General features: G+C 33.3%; 1 long non-coding RNA gene and 2 pseudogenes across 1 annotated transcript; all 3 read left to right on the top strand.

The window, feature by feature from the left end:
- The first annotated feature begins 168 nt into the window (after window positions 1-168).
- Window positions 169-1,104, top strand: LOC132034864 (MDIS1-interacting receptor like kinase 2-like; annotated as a pseudogene).
- Window positions 1,105-2,600: 1,496 nt separating this feature from the next.
- On the top strand, window positions 2,601-4,716 carry LOC132035391 (sugar transport protein 5-like; annotated as a pseudogene).
- Window positions 4,717-14,210: 9,494 nt separating this feature from the next.
- Window positions 14,211-14,670, top strand: LOC132033741 (uncharacterized). Its single transcript, XR_009408859.1, has 2 exons — window positions 14,211-14,359; window positions 14,460-14,670. It is a non-coding gene; the product is annotated as an uncharacterized LOC132033741 (long non-coding RNA).
- Window positions 14,671-20,283: the final 5,613 nt, after the last annotated feature.

Genomic DNA, 20,283 nt, shown 5'->3' with positions numbered 1-20,283 from the left:
CCATTGGTGTTCTCTTTATGTGTGATAAAAGAAGAAAAGTTAGAGACGTTGAAAGATGTGATGATGGTTGGATTTCGATATCCATGTTAGATGGAAAGGGATTATACAGAGATATCTTAAACGCCACAGAGGAGTTTGATGCAATATTTTGCATCCGGCAAGGAGGGCATGGAAGCGTTTACAAGGTAAACCTTCCATCATTAGGGAATATAGCTGTAAAGAGACTTTATTTGAGAATACACATTACAAAAGCTTTATGAATGAAGTAAGGGCATTGATTGGGATTAAGCACCAGAACATCGTGAACCTTTATAGCTATTGTTCGAATGCCCAAAACACGTTGTTGGTTTACGAGTATGTGGAGAGGGGGAGTTTGTTTAGTATTTTGAGCAATGAAGTTGAGTCCAAGAAATTGGATTGGCTTTAAAGGGTGAATATCATCAAAGGTGTTGCTTTTGCTTTATCTTACTTGCCCCAGGATTGTTCACTATCGATTGTTCATCGAGACATATCAAGCAGTAACGTGTTGCTTGATTTCGAGTATGAAGCTCGTGTTTCAGATTTTGGCATAGCTAAGCTTCTCAAGCCAAACTCATCCAATTGCACTACACTTGCAGGCACATATGGCTATGTAGCACCTGGTAAGGTCTAACTTTATTTATTATCCTTGTTTTAAAACTTCATGAACTATAGCCGAACACTCTCTACACTGTTTTTATCTCATTTACATGTTTAATTGTTAGTATAACTTTCGGAAATTATATTGTTTCAAATCTTGCTTATACAATGAAGGTTACACAAACGTGTGATGTCTATAGCTTTGGAGTATTAGCATTGGAGATAATCAAAGGAAAGTATGTTGGGGAATACATTACTGTGCTAGCAAATTCGTCGACTAAAGATCATGTGCAGCTTAGCGCTTTGCTAGACGAATGCCTTCCGTATCCTGAAGATAGAGTAAAAGAGGTTTTGGTTTTTATCATCAAGCTAACAAGTTCTTGTTTGCTTGAAACTCCAAAATCGAGGCCAACAATGCACTTCATCTCTCATAGGTTATCATCAATGAATCCACGTCCACTTACTCATGTAAGGCGAGCTATATAGGCGTGGGCATGGTACGGTATTTGAAACTTCAGTACGGTAATTTCGGTTTTCGGTTTTTAAAAATACTATACCATTACCATACCAAATTAATTTGGTATGGTTTTGTATTTTGTTGTATGAAAATGAAAAAACTTTGACCTACATATACTCATATCGTGGAGAATTATGACTTCCGCTACTTAAGAAACGCTTCAATTATTATGTACTTAACACCTTACACATGTAACAATATTCAAAAGAAAGTACAAGCAATCCCATCGTAAATCAATTACACAAAAAAGACATTTAAATCAAGATAGATAGAGTAGTCAAAGTTTCAACATTTAAACAATTAGTTTTCTAATAATACTAGTTTATCTATTTGTTAGTATTATAATATTAAGATTTATGAATTGTATATGTAATTATATACTTCAGTATGGTATTCGGTATTTTTTTTATGAATATCGAATATCGTACTGAATACCAAACTTTTTAAAAATACATACCAAATACCGTGGTATAAAAAATTTCAATTTCGGTATGGTACTCGGTATCTACCATACCATGCCCACCCCTAGAGCGATATAATCCCTGAGATGTGAGGTGTCTTTGTATGAAAATGAATAAACTTTGAAATAATGATTGTGCAAGTTATTTTTAATGCCAAAATTATGAATAGTATTGTTGTATAGGGTGCTTATTGTATTAGAGTGTATAAAAGTAAGGACATGCCATAAATTAATGAAAACAAGCTTCATATTTGCTAAATACTGATGTTGTGGGATGGAATGATTGCTTCTAACCAAGTGACGAGAGATCCAATTTTAGAAAAAAAGGACATCAAATTTGTGCTGCCATTATTTTTCTGAGTTGAGTTCTCCAAATTAAATACTGTTTTGAATACAATAAAACTAAGTATCCAATTTTAGAAAAAAAGGACGTCAAGAGAATAGTTTGATAATAAGTTGACATCTATTTTAACAATGAGCAGTTCTGAACTTTTTCCACTTGTGCATCTTCTGTTATTCAACAATGTACTAACTAAATTTCTTTCGCATTTAACACAGCTGAAATTTATCATTTTTTTTATATTTTCAGAAATTGGATAATTAACCTTACCCCATTAGTTCTAGATATTCCAACTGTAGGACCACTAAGCATGGTGAAGAGCTGGATATTTTTAGAAGGAGAATTGAAAATGCTAATTTATTAAGCCTTTACTCCATTTACCTACCCTTCTCTTGGTTTGCTACATAAAAGAGGAAGTTGAAAGAGCTAAAACTCACCAGAAATTCTTTCATCACTTCCATTTATAACAAAGTTTAAAACGTCTAGACTTGTAACTTTTTTATTTATTGAGGTCACACATGTTCTGTTTCTATACACCATCAATTGGCAATTTTGTGCCTACTTTAGTGGATAACTTTGTGTTCATATTTGTTAAGCTACTCTATATATAGACCAATATTGAAAGTATAATACTTTGTTTTAGATCGATAACTTAGTAGGAAAAATGGCAATTGGCGACATGGCTGTTGATGGACAAGTTAGCGATAACCGCTTTAACAGGAAGATAACATTTGCGGTTGTTATCACTAGCATTGTTGCTGCATTAGGCGGCCTAATTTTCGGATTTGATATTGGAATTTCAGGTAAATATACTTCTTTTCTTTTTCCTTATCCATTTTATTAGACTAATCGGGTTCCAATTTTTTTGGCGTTAAAACAACTGGTAATCGTAGAATATACGTGCACTCACAAACTCTTTTTGTTTTCCGATAAGCAGTTTAAAAAGGAACTTCCTGAGCATTTCTTTTCGAGCCAGTGAATCAGAAATTGTGAATTTATAAGTCATAGAAAATTGGCTATTAACAGGGATGAACAGACTTACATTATGTTATCTTTTGTGTCCAAGGAAAGAATTTATACTTATTTTTGGAAAGAACATTTCTAGGATATAACAGAAACCACTGGCTAGACATTGTCTCATTCGGTTGTGAAATTCAGACTGATGTACAAATCAGAAATAAATTAACGAACAAAATGGACATTGTAAGGGTTAATTTCACGGTATGATCACTTGAACTTGTTAGAGTACCACATTGGTTGGGGAATGGGCTGGTGATATGCTTATATGGACTTGAGCAATCCTCCCCTTATGAGCTAGCTTTTGGAGTTAAGTTAGGCTCAATTGTCATATCTTTACAGAACTTTGTCTGCAGAGATTTAATCAGTTTAATTTTTACATCAGGTGGAGTGACAACAATGAAGCCATTCCTTGAAAAATTCTTCCCATCAATACTGAAGAAGGCAGCATCTACTGGTGCTGAAGCAAACGTGTATTGTGTATATAATAGTGAGCTAAAATTCCTTAATCCCTTCCATTTATAACAAAGTTTAAAACGTCTAGACTTGTAACTAGTTATTTATTGAGGTTGCACATGTTCTGTTTCTATACGCCATTAATTGGCAATTTCGTGCCTACTTTAGTGGATAAATTTTTGTTCATATATGTGAAGCTACTCTATATATAGACCAATATTGGAAGTATAATACTTTGTTTTAGATCTCTTCAAGTAGCTGGGAACTGAGTAGGAAAAATGGCAATTGATGGCATGGCTGTTGATGGACAAGTTAGCGATAACCACTTTAATAGGAAGATAATTAACATTTGCGGTTGTCATCACTACCATTGTTGCTGCATCAGGCGGCCTCATTTTTGGATTTGATATTGGAATATTAGGTAAATATACTTCTTTTCTTTTTCATTGTCCATTTTATTAGACTGATCGAGTTCCAGTTTTCTGGCGTTGAAACAACCGGTAATCGTAGAATATACTTGCAGTCAAAAACTCATTTTGTTTTTCGATAAGCAGTTTAAAAAGGAACTCTCTGAGCATTTCTTTTCGAGCTAGTGAATCCGAAATTGTGAATTTATGAGAGTCATAGAAAATTGCCTATTAACAGGGATGAAGTGAGTTATATTACGCTATCTTTCGTGTCCAAGGAAAGAAGATATACTATTTATTTTTGGAATGAAAATTTATAGGATATTATCGAAACCACTGGCTAGACATTGTCTCATTCGTTTGTGAAATTCATACTGATATACAAATCATAAACAAATAAATGAACAAAAAGGACATTGTGAGGGTCAATTTCACGTATGATCACTTGAACCTGTTAGAGTACCACATTGGTTGGGGAAGGCAGCATCTGAAGCAAACGTGTCTTGTGTATACGACAGTGAGGTCTTAACAGCCTTCACGTTACTCTGTATAGCTGGTTGGTTGCGTCTCTCGTAGCTGGTCGTCTCACGACAGCCAGGACGAAGAAACATAATGGTAGTAGGAGGTTGCACTTTCTTTGCTGGTGCTCTTATCAATGGTGCTGCTCAAAACATTTCTATGCTCATCTTGGGTCGCATTTTCCTAGGCTTTGGTGTCGGCTTTACTAACCAGGTAGCAAAACATAGAGTCTAGTAATCTTATTTTGGTAAGTACAACAAATAATCTGATATAGTGTGAAATATTGTTTACATCGCCAGTCATTATTTCAGTTAAAATCATTATTTTGATTCAAGTTAACTTATTGATAAAATTGAAACTTCAATGTAAGGATTTCTTAACATTAAAATGAAGAGATTAAAGAACATGCATGCTTTATATTTTGACAAAAAAAGTATTTACCATCTGTATTTTTGACAAAAAAAGTATTCATCATGTAAAGCAGTAAAGGGACAAAGGAGACATAATTTGATTATGAGTGACGAACTATTTGGTCACTTAAAATTCATATTTCCTCAAAAAAAAAAAATTTGTGACGAAAAAAAATCATCAAACATTCGTCCCCAAACCATGGGTCACTAAAAGTATACAAAGACAATTTAGTGTTTCATCGCTAAATAAAGTTTATTTGCTACAAAAAACAATTTCGTCCTTAAATGCATGTTATCTATGACGAACTTTTTCGTCAAAAAAAGTATAAATTTTGTGGTTGATATTGTGTTTTTGTCACTAAAAAGAAAATTAATGCCGACGAAATAATCTTGTCACTAACTACTGTTTTAATCAGTGACGATCATAATTGTCTTTAAACTAATATGTAATTTGTAGCTGAAAAAAATAATAATTTCGTCACTAAAAACAATCTTTCATATACAAAAAAAGATTCGTCAGTAAGTACATAAGTTTGTGACCAAAAAAAAAAAAAAAAAATCTTATAGTAAAAGAACTATCATGTCGTCGCTAAAAATATTGTTTTCACCAACAAAACAAAATTGTCACTATAAATTGTGATTATTGGTGACAGTTATAATTATCGTCAAATACAAATTTAATTCGTACTCAATAAAGCGATTTTAGGACAAATTAGTGTCACTAAATATAATCATTTGCGACGAACTAGTTCGTTGGTGACGAAAATGTGATTTGCCTATAAAGTATAATGCATTCATTATTAAAGAATTAACTTTAAGGATTAAAAGAATTAGAATTCATTGTATAAATTAAGCAAGTATGTATTTTATCTTTAATAATATACAAATGAAAATAACGTAAATACATGAACATTAATAAATTAAGAAAATAAAAATAAAGTTAAATCTATTCAACATGAAATGTAATTACAATACATGAACATTGATAAATTAAAAAGACAAAAGTATATTGCTTCCTTATATGTTAATGTAGCTTCACTCATCTAGTAATGTTATTCTTGAATTTGTTTCCACCTTCATTACCTGTGTGAAGCAAAAAAAAATACATACTGTTAGGCACTTTTTGATATCGAAATCAAAATAAAATATATTTCAAATTTCAATCACAAGATTAATATTAATTTCTGAAACAAATAATAAGTAAGAAAGAAGTACGAGTAAGGATACTCATCAAAGTTGCACAGTAAATTAGTTTATTACCCGGTATTTCAGTGTTCAATTGAAAAGCCATATATAAATCCTAGAATTTTCAGCCCAGAAAATACCTCTTCATGGTCGAAGACCCGTCATTGCTGATTGAACAAAATCACTGACTTTTGAAACCGTTTGCATATACTGCACACAAAAAAGAATTTACCTTAAAAAAGATTTTCTGAACCATTAAAAAAGTAAAGGGAAGGAGGGTTTCAGTTTAATTACTATGAGGATATAGCCTTTGGCATCCCATAATTATATTTTAGTATCAAATAGAGGTTTGCTATACAGAGGTTAAGATTGGAGGTTATATTACATAGATGAGATGGAAAGTGGAGATATGGGGGGAGAAAATGGGATTGGACACGGCAGTGTTGAAGTATTTGTTTCAAAGAGGGATTTGTGAAAAGAAAAGGGGAATGTTGGGATTTTATTTAAATATAAATTAATTAAAGTGTTTTAAAAGAAAAGGTGTATGTCTTTTAATTAAAGGGTGTCCTTTCATTTTTGGGTTACCAATAATTCTATTTAAACCCAACAACTTTTAATCGAAGTAAACTTTTTTCTTTCTACCAAGAGAAAAAAAAAAATCTTTTTCCTTCTACAACAAAATTCTGCACTTGAAAACCGGAAAAGTTATTGCTTTCCTAAGACGAAATTTTTCACTGTTTGCTCAGTGCAGATTTCCAAAGGCTTGTCATATCCACTAAAACTATTTGCGTACAATCCCATAGCAATCTCACAGAGGAGAGAGAGCAAATATCATTTTTAGGAAAGTGTTTCGTACGTGTTTCAAGCATCCAATCCTGTGTTCGTTATTCATATTGTCAAACTTCATCTTTGTGTTCTTTTTCATATATTTTTGTGTTCTTGAATTATAATTTTCCAACAATCTAAAAACGATATTTATTTATTTTGGTTTGGGGACATTCGTTTCTTTTGCTGCATTGAAGTTTGGTGATATTTCTTGCATTCGGAAGTAGAAGATTTTTCTGCTTTGGATGTATATAGCAGCGACGGTGACGGATACACAATAGAAGATGTAAACAGTTTTCCTAATGAAACTGTTATACCGTGAAATTAACCTGCCATCCTAGGCTATGTGAAGATTATGGGTTGTTGCAAAGAAAAATTAAAATTTGCTGCTGTGATAAAATCATTTAATATGGGGTAATATTATGAAGAAGTTGGCGTGGATCTCTATCTTGACGGAGTAGATTTTTCTTTCTACGAAATTATCAAAAAGTGGAGTAGATTTTGGATCCTTTTCCATGCTTCAGTCCATGCTGTGTAGACAAAGCAGTGGAAAGAGACCACATAAATTTAATTGTTGAGATTTTGTTACACGGCATACGCTGTGTGGTTAATATGGGGAATCAATTTAGGTCAACTTCAGATAAGCATACAATGCGGGTATTTAGTCTTTATTTTTGAAGCAGATATCTCTACTGAAAGTATTTGTTAAAATTGATGTTTCGGGATTCAAAACTGAAGAAAACTACTACAATGACATGAGTCAAGGAAAAAATGGCAACTAATCAGGTTCTACTTTCTTAACTTCATTATTTATTCCTCGTGAGTTTTGTGAAATTTGATTTTATAACTTAGAGATAATAATTTACTTTGTGATGATCTTGATATGCTTGTTAATTTAAGGAATAACATTTTCTTACAGTGATCATTGTGATTCGTAAGTTTTGCATAAAAGATCATATGTGAGTTTACTTTCAAGTTATAGGATAATATAAAATAATATATTATTTGCAAGTACGTGTCTATACCTGAAAGTTGCTATAAGAATCTGAGATCTAAAGAGCATGAGTTAGTGAATTGAGTTTTCTCTATATCTGATATGAAATGGCACTTGATATGTTTAAAATGTGGGGCATTTGACTTATATAATTAGAAGTCAACTTTAGACAATTATTTTTATGCCTTCAAAGTGGAAAAGTTGTGTTCTTTCATGAATGGGCGTCATTTAAAAAAATTGTATACGTTCATGAATACTTGAAAAGTTGTATATAAACTAAAGTATATGGTGATTATTTTATGCTAGTTAGTTTGTGGATATGTTATTACAAGCAATGATTTGAAGAACTTAGATATATATTGGTGGATATTGACATATATAAGAGTAATTATTTTGTGCTAGTTGTATATATGTTGATGGTACGTTGTAACCAATAACATAATAGAGACGAAGATGTTACTATCTTCCATATTCGAAATAAAGGATCTGGGCAAATTGATACTATGTTGGGTATCAAGATTAAGCGAAATGGTGGGGGTTATGTATTGAGTTAATCTCATTACATTGAGAAAGTGCTAAACAAATTTAGTCACTTAAATATAAAAGAGGACAATACCATATTTGATCCTAGACCGAGTTAGTTAATAATGATGGAAGAATGTTAATTAACGTGTGTAAGCAAGCACTATTGGAAGGGCCAGTAGCCGAGTTTTTTGTATTCTTTAAAAGAATACTAAAGATTTGAGAAACTCTAAGTTTCATACTATTTTATAAGGATATACCCGCAAAAGTTGGTTATCGAGTTTGTGAGAAACAAACTCACAAAAGGTTGAATGTTTACCTCAGGAGGAGGTGCAATTGCTTGAAAATCTAAGAAACAAACTCGTATTAGTAGAAGCAAGCAAAGGAGTTGAGTGGTTGAGGGATTTTTAAAACAATTCAATGATTTCGCAAAGTGTGAGCTCAACTTTGTGATAGTCAAGCCACTTTAACTCGAACATATAAATATATTATGTGAAGTTAAACGTATAAGTCTACAACATGACTATGTGAGAAAGTTAATTCAAGAAGGAATCATCTCTCTGACATTTGTGGAGTCAAAAAGTAATTTTGGTGATCCAATTGCTAAAACTCTTATAAGGAAGTTGGTGAGAACCAACCTCGAGTTAATTAAATTAAAACTCCTTAATTAGGTCCACCTATAATGGCAACCCTACCCAGCACTATGAAATGAATAGTTATGGGTTCAAAGGGTAACAACAAGTTATTGATACGTGGATGTTTCAGTACTTAAGTAAGAGATATACTAGTACTGGTTGTCACATATTAGAGGGTTGAGTTCTTATACTCTTAATGAAGTTAAGTTCAAGGAACAAGTGTATCAAATGTGACAAAGACACTGAAAGATCTTCACCTATATATGAACATAGAAATGGTGCCGCTTCGATTGAGAGGTGGAGTTACTCTCATAAATGTTCATGAATTTTGGATAGCACATGGCCATAAAAGTGCTAAGCATGTTGAGTGGAACCAGGAACAAAATGTTTGTGTGTATAGTGTCACCGATGTTATCACAAGGAATAACACGTTCAAAGCTATTATGCTACATGGGATTTCGATTTCATCTTGTGATGCTATACTAGGATAATATTCAAATCGAAAGATACATTACTCTACACATAAATATTATTTGGTTTTTAAGTCTTGATTTATATTTAAATAAGTGGGGGATTGTTGGGATTTTATTTAAATATAATTTAATTAAAGTGTTTTAAAAGAAAAAGGTGCATGTCTTTTAATTAAAGGGTGTGTCCTTTCATTTTTGGGTTACCACTAATTCTATTTAAACCCAACAACTTTTAATCCAACGTTAACTTTTTTCTTTCTCCCAAGAGAAAAAAAATCTTTTTCCTTCTACAACAAAATTCTACGCTTGAAAACCAGAAAAGTTCTTGCTTTCCTAAGACGGATTTTTTCACTGTTTGCTCAGTGTAGATTTCCAAAGGCTTGTCATATCCACTAAAACTATTTGCGTACAATCCCATAGCAATCTCGCAGAGGAGAGGGAGCAAATATCGTTTTTAGGAAAGCGTTTCGTACGTGTTTCAAGCCTCCAATCCTGTGTTCGTTATTCATATTGTCAAACTTCATCTTTGTGTTCTTCTTCATATATTTTTGTGCTCTTGAATTATAATTTTCCAACAACTTTGCCGCCTAATATTTCGTGCTAATCTAAAAAAGAGTAAAAACACAAAAGGATGTTGAGAAATTTATGTAATTTATAATAATAGGACTAAGTTTTTGGATACTTATGCTAATTGCATCATTGGCTTAATGTTGGTGAAGATAGCAATTGCTTCTACACTGGCAACTTCAATAGGTGAAAATGGAAGCAAACACATTAGCAAGCAATATGCTGCCTTAGTACTTGTCTTGATGTGTACCTATGCTGCTGGTTTTGGTTAGTCATAGGGTCCTCTAAGCTGGCTCATTCCAAGAGAAATATTTCCAATGAACATTTAGTCAACTGGGCAGAGCATAAGTGTCGTCGTGAACTTTGCCACCACATTCTTGCTGTCTCAAACGTTCTTGGCCATGCTTTGCCACTTCAAGTATGGGGCTTTCTTGTTCTTTGCTGGGTGGATTGCTATTATGACCATTGTTATTGTGATGTTCATGCCTGAGACTAAAGGTGTTGCTTTGAATTCCATGCATCAAGTGTGGGAGAACCACTGGTTTTGAGGTAGGTATGTTAAAAGATCAGCCCTAGTGCCACAGCAAAGAAGTTAAGTTGATTATAATTTTTTTTGTATGTAGTAGCTTTTGTAATCTTAAAAGAGGAATTCTGACATACGGGGATCACTGGGCAATAGAAGTTTATAGTTAAGTATTGGTATCAATGTAAAAACAGATATGCGTAAAATGAAATTACAAGATTACATATATTTTGAAGCCTATACGACCCTATAAAAGCCAAAATCAAAAGTTCAGTACATCCAAATAGAAACTTATCCTGATTATAACATAACACAACACCCAATGAAATAATACAATAGAAAATTAAAAATTAGATCAACATGCTCGCAATACGTTCCATCTATGTACCTTCACAGTAGTGGTTTTGTTGGAAAATATTATCCGAAAACACAAAAATATATGATGAAGAACACAAAGATGAAGGTTTGACAATATTAACAATAAACATAGGATTGGAGGCTTGAAACACGTACGAAAAGCTTTCCTAAAAACGGTATTTGCACCCTCTCCTCTGCGAGATTGCTATGGGATTGTACGCAAATAGTTTTAGTGGATACGACATGCCTTTTGGAAATCTGCACTGAGCAAACAAGAAAAATCCATCTTAGGAAAGCAAGAACTTTTCTGATTTTCAAGTGCAGGATTTTTGTACAAGAAAAAAGATATTTGTAGGGAGGAAGAAAAAAGTAACAATAATAAAAAAAATCTGTCTTCAAAAGGCTGGAGCATTCTTTTAAATAAACAAGAGCGGTTATATAATTTTGAAAGGACATCTCCTTTCATGAAGGACACTTTCTCATGTAAAACCCTTTTGTAAATAAATATTTATATTTAAATAAAATCCTAACAATCCCCCACTTATTTAAATATAAATCATGACTTAAAAATCAAATAATATTTATGCGTAGAGTAATGTATCTTTCGATTTGAACATTACCTTAGTATAGCATCACAAGATGAAATCGAAATTCCATGTAGCACAATAGCTTTGAACATGCTATTTCTTGTGATTACATCGGTGACACTATACACATAATTATTTCATCCTTGCTTTCCACTCACACACTTAGCACTTTTATGGCCATGTGCTATCCAAAATTCATGAACATTTATGAGAGCAACTCCACCTCTCAATCGAAGCGGCACCACTTCTATGTTCATATAGGTGAAAATCTTTCAGTGTCTTTATCAGATTTGAGACACTTGTTCCTTGAACTGAACCTCATTAAGAGTATTAGAACTCAACCCTCTAATCTGTGACAACCAGTACTAGTATATCTCTTACTTAAGTATTGAAACATTCAAGGATCAATAACTTGTTGGTAATCGGATCACCAAAATTATTTTTTTGACGCCACAAATGTGAGAGAGATGATTCCTTCTTGAATTAACTTTCTCACATAGTGATGTCGAAGATTTATGTGTCCGAATTCACATATATATTTATATATATATGCTCGAGTTAAGCGGCTTGACTAGCACAAAGTTGAGTTCACACTTTGCAAAATCAATGGAAAAAAAATCCCTCAACCACTCAACTCCTCTCCTGGCTCTACTACTGCAAGTCCATTCTTGATTTCAATAAATTTCACCTCCTCCCAAGGTAAATGCTTATCATGTGATAAATTTATTTTCTCACATAATCGATATCCAACTTGCACGGTATATCCTTATAAAATAGTATATCAAACTTAAGAGTTTATCAAATCATTAGTTTTCTAAAGAAACCCAAGAACTCGGCTACAGCCCTTCCAATAGTGTTGACACCTAATTTTGGCTCGACGTGCTTAAAATTAACATTTTGGGGTGCCCTGATTCGTTAAAGAGCACGAAATAGATTTTTACTTTTTTCGACAATTTATTGATGATTATCCTTATTTTAGGAATTTTATCAATTTATTGTCATTTTTTTCGAGAGTCATTATTTTGCACATGTACAGCGAAATACTACCATTTTTTGTGCAATTAATAATTGTTTCTTAATTTTATAGCAGTACATTTTTATATCTTATACATTAATATTTGTATTTTATACTTACATTATTATTTAACTATATTTTAGTACAGTCCGTCAGTGCAGAGAAAATCGGAGCAATTAATTTTAAACACAAAGCAAAAATTCGATCAAGTCAAGGTCTCGTCACCTTTTTAAAAGTTCACATTTGAGGTGATGGGTTGGGTTCTTGATCCATTGGTTATTGCATTTTTACACACGGGTTAAAAGGGGTAAGGGGACAGGGGGGGAGTTCTTTTATTTTTTGGACAATAGAAGGGGTTAGTTTGTATTAGGAGAAAGGCCATAAATAGTCCCTTATCTATGGGAGTAGGTCTAAAATGGTCCCTTAACTATACACTTACCGGTTTTAGTCCTTTAACTATTCAAAAACTTATCAAATTTGGTCTCTATCTATTTTCTATACAAACAGCGTACAAACCCATAATCCTCCATGAGATTAATGTTAAACCATTCTTCAAACCTGTCTGTCTCTCTCTCCCTGCTTCTTTTTCCTCGAGTTTCTCTTGTTAAAAAAAGAAAAAGAAAAAAAAAAAGAGCATTCTAGCACTGGTGTCGCTCTCGAGTCTCTGAAATTCGAAAAGACAAACTCAGGCACACAATTTCTGTAACCATTCTTCTCAAACACTACTAAAAAACTGGCAAAAACCGACGGAAAAACCGATAGACTGCGTCGGTTATTTTTTGCGCAAAAATGTGCGAAAAAATATAATTATTTTTTATATTATTTTCTAAAATAAATCGATGGAGTCCGTTTTTTTTTTTTTTTTTAAATTTTTTTATAAAAAAACCGACCGACTCCGTCGGTTTTTAGAGCGAAAAAACAGTATAAATTAAATCAATGTAAGTATATGAACAAAGAATATCAGTGGTCTAGTGGTAAAGCCCTTTAATGCCAAGGAACATACCCGGGTTCTATTCCAAGTTCCTACATTTCATTCTTTAATTTTCAAAAAAAAAAAAAAAAAAAAAAAAAAAGACTCCGTAGGTTTTAACCGACGCAGTTCGTCGGTTACGAAAAGCGAGAGAGAACTTAAGGAAAAAAGTTGAGGTTAAAGAATGAACTTGAGGGAAAAGAAGCGGGGAGAGAGAGAGACAGGTTTGAGGAATGGTTTAACATTAATCTCACGGAGGTTTATGGGTTTGTATGCTGTTTGTATAACAAATAGACGGAGACCAAATTTGATAAGTTTTTGAATAGTTAAAGGACTAAAATCGGTAAGTGTATAGTTAAGGGACCATTTTAGACCTACTCCCATAGATAAGGGACTATTTATGGCCTTTTCTCGTTTGTATTATAAAGGAATAGAAGGGGTTTTTCTTTTCATGAACTCATTTTTACACAATACACACTAATTTTCAGATTTTTTTTCTCCTTCTCTCCTAATATATTATTTCTCTTCCCTTCCTCCTCTTCACCCACAGCCGCCGCCAGCCCCGCCACGCCGGAGCTCCGAGCTCCGGTGAACACTGACCACACCTCCTTCTTCGTCCCCCAACCACACCACCACGACGACACCTCCATCAACTACCACTGCCCCATCACGTCACCACCATCACTACCAACCAACAACACCACCAACGCCGGCGAACAACAACAGCTGCGAACCACCACGCCCACAACACCACCATTTTCCTCTCCTCTCACCCACTCCACCGCAAACTACCCCACCAAACAGCCCACTTCGTCTTCTTCGCTGCTCCGGTGAACCGGAGCAGCCAACAACCAACGCCACCCCCTCTCCTTTTGTTTGTCACTGACACCACTATTTATGGCCCAAAACGGAATTTTTTCTGCTTTAAAGTTTTGGATCTGACCGGAAAACATCCATTAAAATGGGTTGTTTGCTTGCAAATGTCTACTGAGCCAATTTGTGCCACTTTTGTTCCTTTTTGGGTTAATTTTCTTTGCTTTCCTTTTTTGTTCTCTTTGGCCGCAGGTTGTTTGCTTGCAAATGTCTACTGATATCCTCATTCCGTCCTGGCTTTTCAATTGATTGTTGATTGTGGGGAGCTATCAAGACTTCTTTTTCGGGTTCATTTTTTTTTAACGGGTACATTTTTAATGCACGTGTTACTGTAATTGTTAGATTATATAATTTTTTGTTTATACTTCCGAAACAATTCATGAGTCAAAAAGAATTTTCAATACGTTTGAGTCTTTTTTTTTTTTTTTCTTTCCTATCTTTATTATGCTTTTGGATCTCTTTAATTACCTACTTAAGTTACTTGAAAGTTAAGAGCGTAAGAAACAAAAGGAAGATTTGATATTTTAGTAAAAAATGAACAGGTAGACAAGTAAGAAAGAACAAATTAAAACAGGAAGAACTAGAGGAAAAGGGCATAGTTTCACTACAAATCGGGTCAAACATCACTAAAAACAAAATATCCTTGAATGATAAAAAGTAGACAGAAGTATAAAATGATATGTTAATAACAAAACGGATTAGAACTTAAAATGATATATTTGGACTTGAAGATATTTGTTTAATTGTTTCAACATTCAAGTATTAATAAAAGATTATTTAGGTTTTTGACTACCACGCAAAGCGCGGTCGAATTCACTAGTTTCTAATATTTTGGGTTGTGCTCTACGGGCTTTAAATTGTCATGAATAATGTATGTATCGGTGCAGCGCTAACATGTTTTTGGTATAATGTGAAATACTTTTAATGAAAGATATAATTTTGTAAGACTCTATTACTATTTTCTACACTTCTTGTTTGACTAGGGTTAAGGTAGATAACTATTTTTTGCATTCTTTTTACTAAATAAATGTTAGATTTTGTGCTCGGAAAATACTACTCCGACGGCCAACAGGACTGTTGTTGACATTTTTACCCTTCTTATCATTTGGGCGAATACTAAACTCAAATGGCCGATGAAGAAATTTCCGTCGATTTCCAAGGCCTCCCATGTACAAAAGACGGGTTTTTTATTTTAAATTTATTCATTATTTCTTTAATTCATTCGATAGTTATTTATTCTCTTACTAACACTTTCACTAAGTGTTTATACAGGTACCCGGAGATACATCCCGAAGACGACACTCGGAAGGAATCCGAAGATTTCATCGAATCACTGTTTGTATTTACTTTCCGCATTTTTTTTATAACTGTACAAAACATAAACTCATAGTATAGTGGAAACTTTATTTTTGGAATGACGGGTTGATATATTTATTTACTCGTCGTCTTGTTTGTTAAACTTAAAATTGTCATTCGCTTTAGGCAAGACTTAGGCCGTCAATACTTTCCTAACTAGATTAAATTGATTTGGTATAAATACTTTATTAAATAAATTTACACTTTTGACGTTTAGGCAAAATACTAATCCATCCCTTATTTTATATTCTTTATATACTCTTAATGCAACTTGCATTTTATATTGTTTCGTGTACACTAATACATATTTTAATTAAGTTAAATTCACATTTTGACGCTAGGCAAATATTAAGTCGTCCATTTACAAATCTTTTATTCTTTAGAGGCATTACACATTTTCACTCATTTTTTATCCACAATTCCTTATATTTATTTTTTACCAATACTTTTTACAATTATTTTGTTCCTTATTCTTCTGATAGGATATTCATTAAACAAACACTCTTTTTAACTAAACGGTAGAAACAAGTCAAATAAGTTTCACTTTTCTGAATAATTTCGTTATATAAAATCTTTACACCAATGAATATTCGTAAATTATTTTTACATTATTTATGCACTAATATACCTAGTTATACAATTCTTTATACATTTTAGGTTTGACGTACACTCTTTTACACTTGAAATATGTTCTTTATATGTTTAATATACATACATTCTTTTAATATACATAGACACACATTCTTTATATCCTTGATATATTTATTTTTACATAGTCTCACATTTTTTTTTTTTTATATTCTTAATATAGTTACACATTCTTTACACTAACATATATATACACTCTTTGTACTAACAGATATACCTTTATACTTACGAAGTACATTCTCTTTATACTCTTTTATATATTTTTTTTTACTATACATTCTTTATGAATACTTGACACTTGATACAAATACATTTTTATACACTGTATATATTTAGTATATTATCACCTAGTGTAGCTTTTCATGAAGTCATAACATTTTGAAAACAGGTAATAATAATGATAAACAGATAGATAGTGCCCCTCTAGTGTTTAGTTAAACTAAGTCTAAGGACTCTCTTCGGGCAGGCTCTGAGGGATGCTTAATACTTTCCCCTCGGGGTAAATAAAACCCTTATCTAGAATCTCATAGGTTTCGTGGACTAAAATGGAGTAGACACACAAATACATATAGGTTTCCTGATTTTCCTAAAAAATAAGGTGGCGACTCGAACCCTTTTAAACCAGTTAGAAGAACCGTGAAGTTGTAAACTATCTTGAACCCGTTCAAAATAGGGCGTAACAAATAGCGCTTGCTTACACAAATTAAGCTATAATTCACTTGTCTACACAAGTTAATCTATAACTCTTCAATCATTATTAGATAACTCGATCTAGGATCAAATAGGGTATTGACCTCTTTCATGTTTAAAGGACTAAATTTATTTATGATGTTCGGTCAAAAATGCATATATTTAGCTATTGTTGCCTCACATTCTAGCACTTTTAATCGTCTTTTGAGTATTAATTACTATTGCTTTGTGCTTAATAGTGTATTTTTACTATGTAGGAATAAAACGGTGTGAAGATGAAGACATTTGAACTAAAATGTGATTAAAAAGAGAGAGAAAAAGAGAAATAAAAGAAACAAAAGAAGGGAGCAAGATAATATGGTGCGATGATTGGCTTATGATGAGGCTGAGTGGGAGCACTTAAATATGTGCACCGGAAGCACGCATAGAACGTAAGGCAATTGAAAGTGCAAAACATTCGTAACTAGCAGCTTCAATTCCGTGATCAGTCCAGCGCATGGGTATCGCGCAAAATAAGGCCTCTGAATTTTATTTTGCCTTGTCTTTGCGACTCGCAATTTTTCACGGTCCGAGTTGGATTTGGTTTTTGAAAGTCCAAGCCTTTTGGCACTCTATAAATACATATTCTACAGAGTTTTCACATAACTTTGGATTGCTTGAAACCCTTAGTTCAGAACTTTGGACTTAGATAGAGCTTGGAGCCGCCGTGGAGGCCGTAGTTACAGGGTTTTACCTTCTCTTCTCTGTAATAATTATTTTGACATTGTTATTCGGATGATTTGTTGTTTTTCCTCCATGTTTATGTGGAGCTAAACTCTTTAGTTTTTTGACACAAACATGAAAGTTGACGTTTGATTATCATTTCTATCTATTAAATTTCTATATTTTTGGGTTGCTTATTTATTCTTATGCTTAATTGTGTAATTACTTGATCACTAATTAGACATTATCTATGGCTTGTGAATTGAACTAGGGATAGGGAATTTGCATGCGTAATAAGAATAATAGAGCTTGCTCGATTAATTGTTTCGTTAATGAGGATAGAAATATACCCTTTAGCCTTATTTACTTGAATACGGAAAAGTAAATGTGTTCTTGTTACCTCTGACGGCCATAGGAATATAGGCGTTATAGTTGCATCTACAGGCTTGTGAGCAACTCGGAAGATATTCATAAAGTTAACATCAACCCGTCAACTAATAACCTATAGGTAGAACGATTTGAAGATTCAACTGGATTGTTAGTGGTCATAACCCTAGGTCTTTCTCTTCTCCGATAAAAATCCGTTCTTTCTTGGTTGAAGTTCATTAATTGTTTTTACTTTATTTTTAGTTAGTTTATAAATATAACTTTGGATTTTGCTTCTTGTGTAGATAATTACTATCGTTTAATTTAGTAAATAGTTAATCATAAGTCTCTGTGAGTTACGATATCTGGACTTAAAATCTTATATTAATTGTACGGATATACTTGCGTGTGCGGTTGGGAGCAACAAGTTTTTGGCGCCGTTATCGGGAACTTAGAAATTAACTGTTTATCTAGATTAGACTTTTCTTTTTGTCTATTCAAGTTTTTTTTTTTGTTTTGTTTAATATTCTGGTATTCTTCTTGACATGACATCTTTTAACGAAAATTTATCGAATGTTTGGTATTCGTGTTTTAATCATTTTTGTGCACTTTGTGGAGGACCCCACTTATGGGAAAATTGTTCTAAAATTTGGATCGTACGGGATGTGTTATGTGACCCTTCTAAATCCTATGATTGGAACTTTTGTAAATGGTGTGGTGGTCAGTGGAATGAGTGTCCTAATTATTGTTCTGGTCTCTCAATTGATTTTCACAAAGTGGATGTTGTGAGTGATACTTGGCTATTGGTTTGAGCTCACCGATTAGAGGTATGGGGGGATTATCTTGATGAAATTACAAGTGACATGACATACTTCATGGAAGAAAGAACAAAGCTCGGACAAGAGATAGACCAATTTGGCTCAGATATCCATGACCTGCAAGCTCAATTGAATAAAAAGGTTGAGGCGTCTGATGCCCAACTACATATTATCTTGGATAGTGGTCAGCATGTGGAGTAGATAGAGGAATTTCAACCATTTGATCAGATCTTTGTTGATGATGCCAATGTTGAGGAAGTGTACAAAAGTGAGGATTTAAAAATAATGCAGTTTTAGAGTTGGGGCATGTTGGTCCTCATTCTAAACATTTTTCTACATTATGTTTGGTTGGCGACATGGAAATCGAGCCTAATGAGGAACAAGAGCCTTATATCCTGAAATTTGCCACACCAAAAAGACAAAACGACATTCCTCACCTAAGGGCCAAAAAGTGCAAGATGCGACACCTATTGATTGGTTCCTTTATTTTTACACCAGCGCCCCAGAAGCGTGATAAAAAATTTGATGCAAAATTAGGGGTGAAATTCATAAGTTCGAGGTGGAGGAAAAAGCTGATTCACGTCGTGCCGCAACGTTAAATCAAGCGCTTGTTGGGAGGCAACCCAGCTTGTGTTTTATTTTTATTTTAATTTATTTTATTTTTATAGTGTCACCTTTGTTTTGTTTTTATTTTGCAGATTAGGGAAAGTCTGAGTACCCAAGTTGAAAGCTAAGCAGCATGTTTGGGCTTAAGTGTGGGGTCGTCCTGACCCTTAATGTTGAGGATTATGTTGCTAGCTAGGTCCTAGAGGGTCTCAGGGAGCATTTCTCACCCTTGTTTTAATTTTCTCTACTATACATGCATCGAGGACAATGCATATTTTTAAGTGTGGGGTGGGATACTTCTGATAATTTGAGGCCAAGGATGATTATGCCATAGGATTTTGGATTTTTTTTTCTTAGCCTTATATATTAAAAAAAAAGAAAAAACAGAAAACTGATAAAAATTCAAAAAAAAAAAAAGGATTTTTTTCTTTGTTCATTCTTTTGTTTTTCTTTTATACCTTCTTTTTCTCTTTTAGTGGCATAGATCATCCACCCCTTGGGTTTTCTTATGGCCTCAGTTCTTTCCCGAGGGGGGCTTTTGAATCGGGTAATTTTTTATTTTTAGGGTTAGTTTTTTTTTAGGAGTAGTAAAGAGAGAGAAGAAAGACCCTTTTTACCTTGTTTGATACTAGCATATTTGGGCCTGAGCTTGAATAGTACTTTCCTGTGAGTGATTGAGCAATGAAAAATATAGCAGACTTTCTGACACCTAGCTCATGGTTGTGACTCTGTGTATAGCTTATTCTTATTTTTTAGTTCGTCATGATCCTATATGTCCTAGAGTAGAATTGATCCATCTTGATTGAGACTTGTGCCATGTGTGGTGAGGA

Source organism: Lycium ferocissimum, chromosome 10 (assembly GCF_029784015.1).
Source record: "Lycium ferocissimum isolate CSIRO_LF1 chromosome 10, AGI_CSIRO_Lferr_CH_V1, whole genome shotgun sequence".
Lineage (NCBI taxonomy): Eukaryota > Viridiplantae > Streptophyta > Magnoliopsida > Solanales > Solanaceae > Lycium > Lycium ferocissimum.
This window is presented reverse-complemented; position numbering and strand designations above follow the sequence as displayed.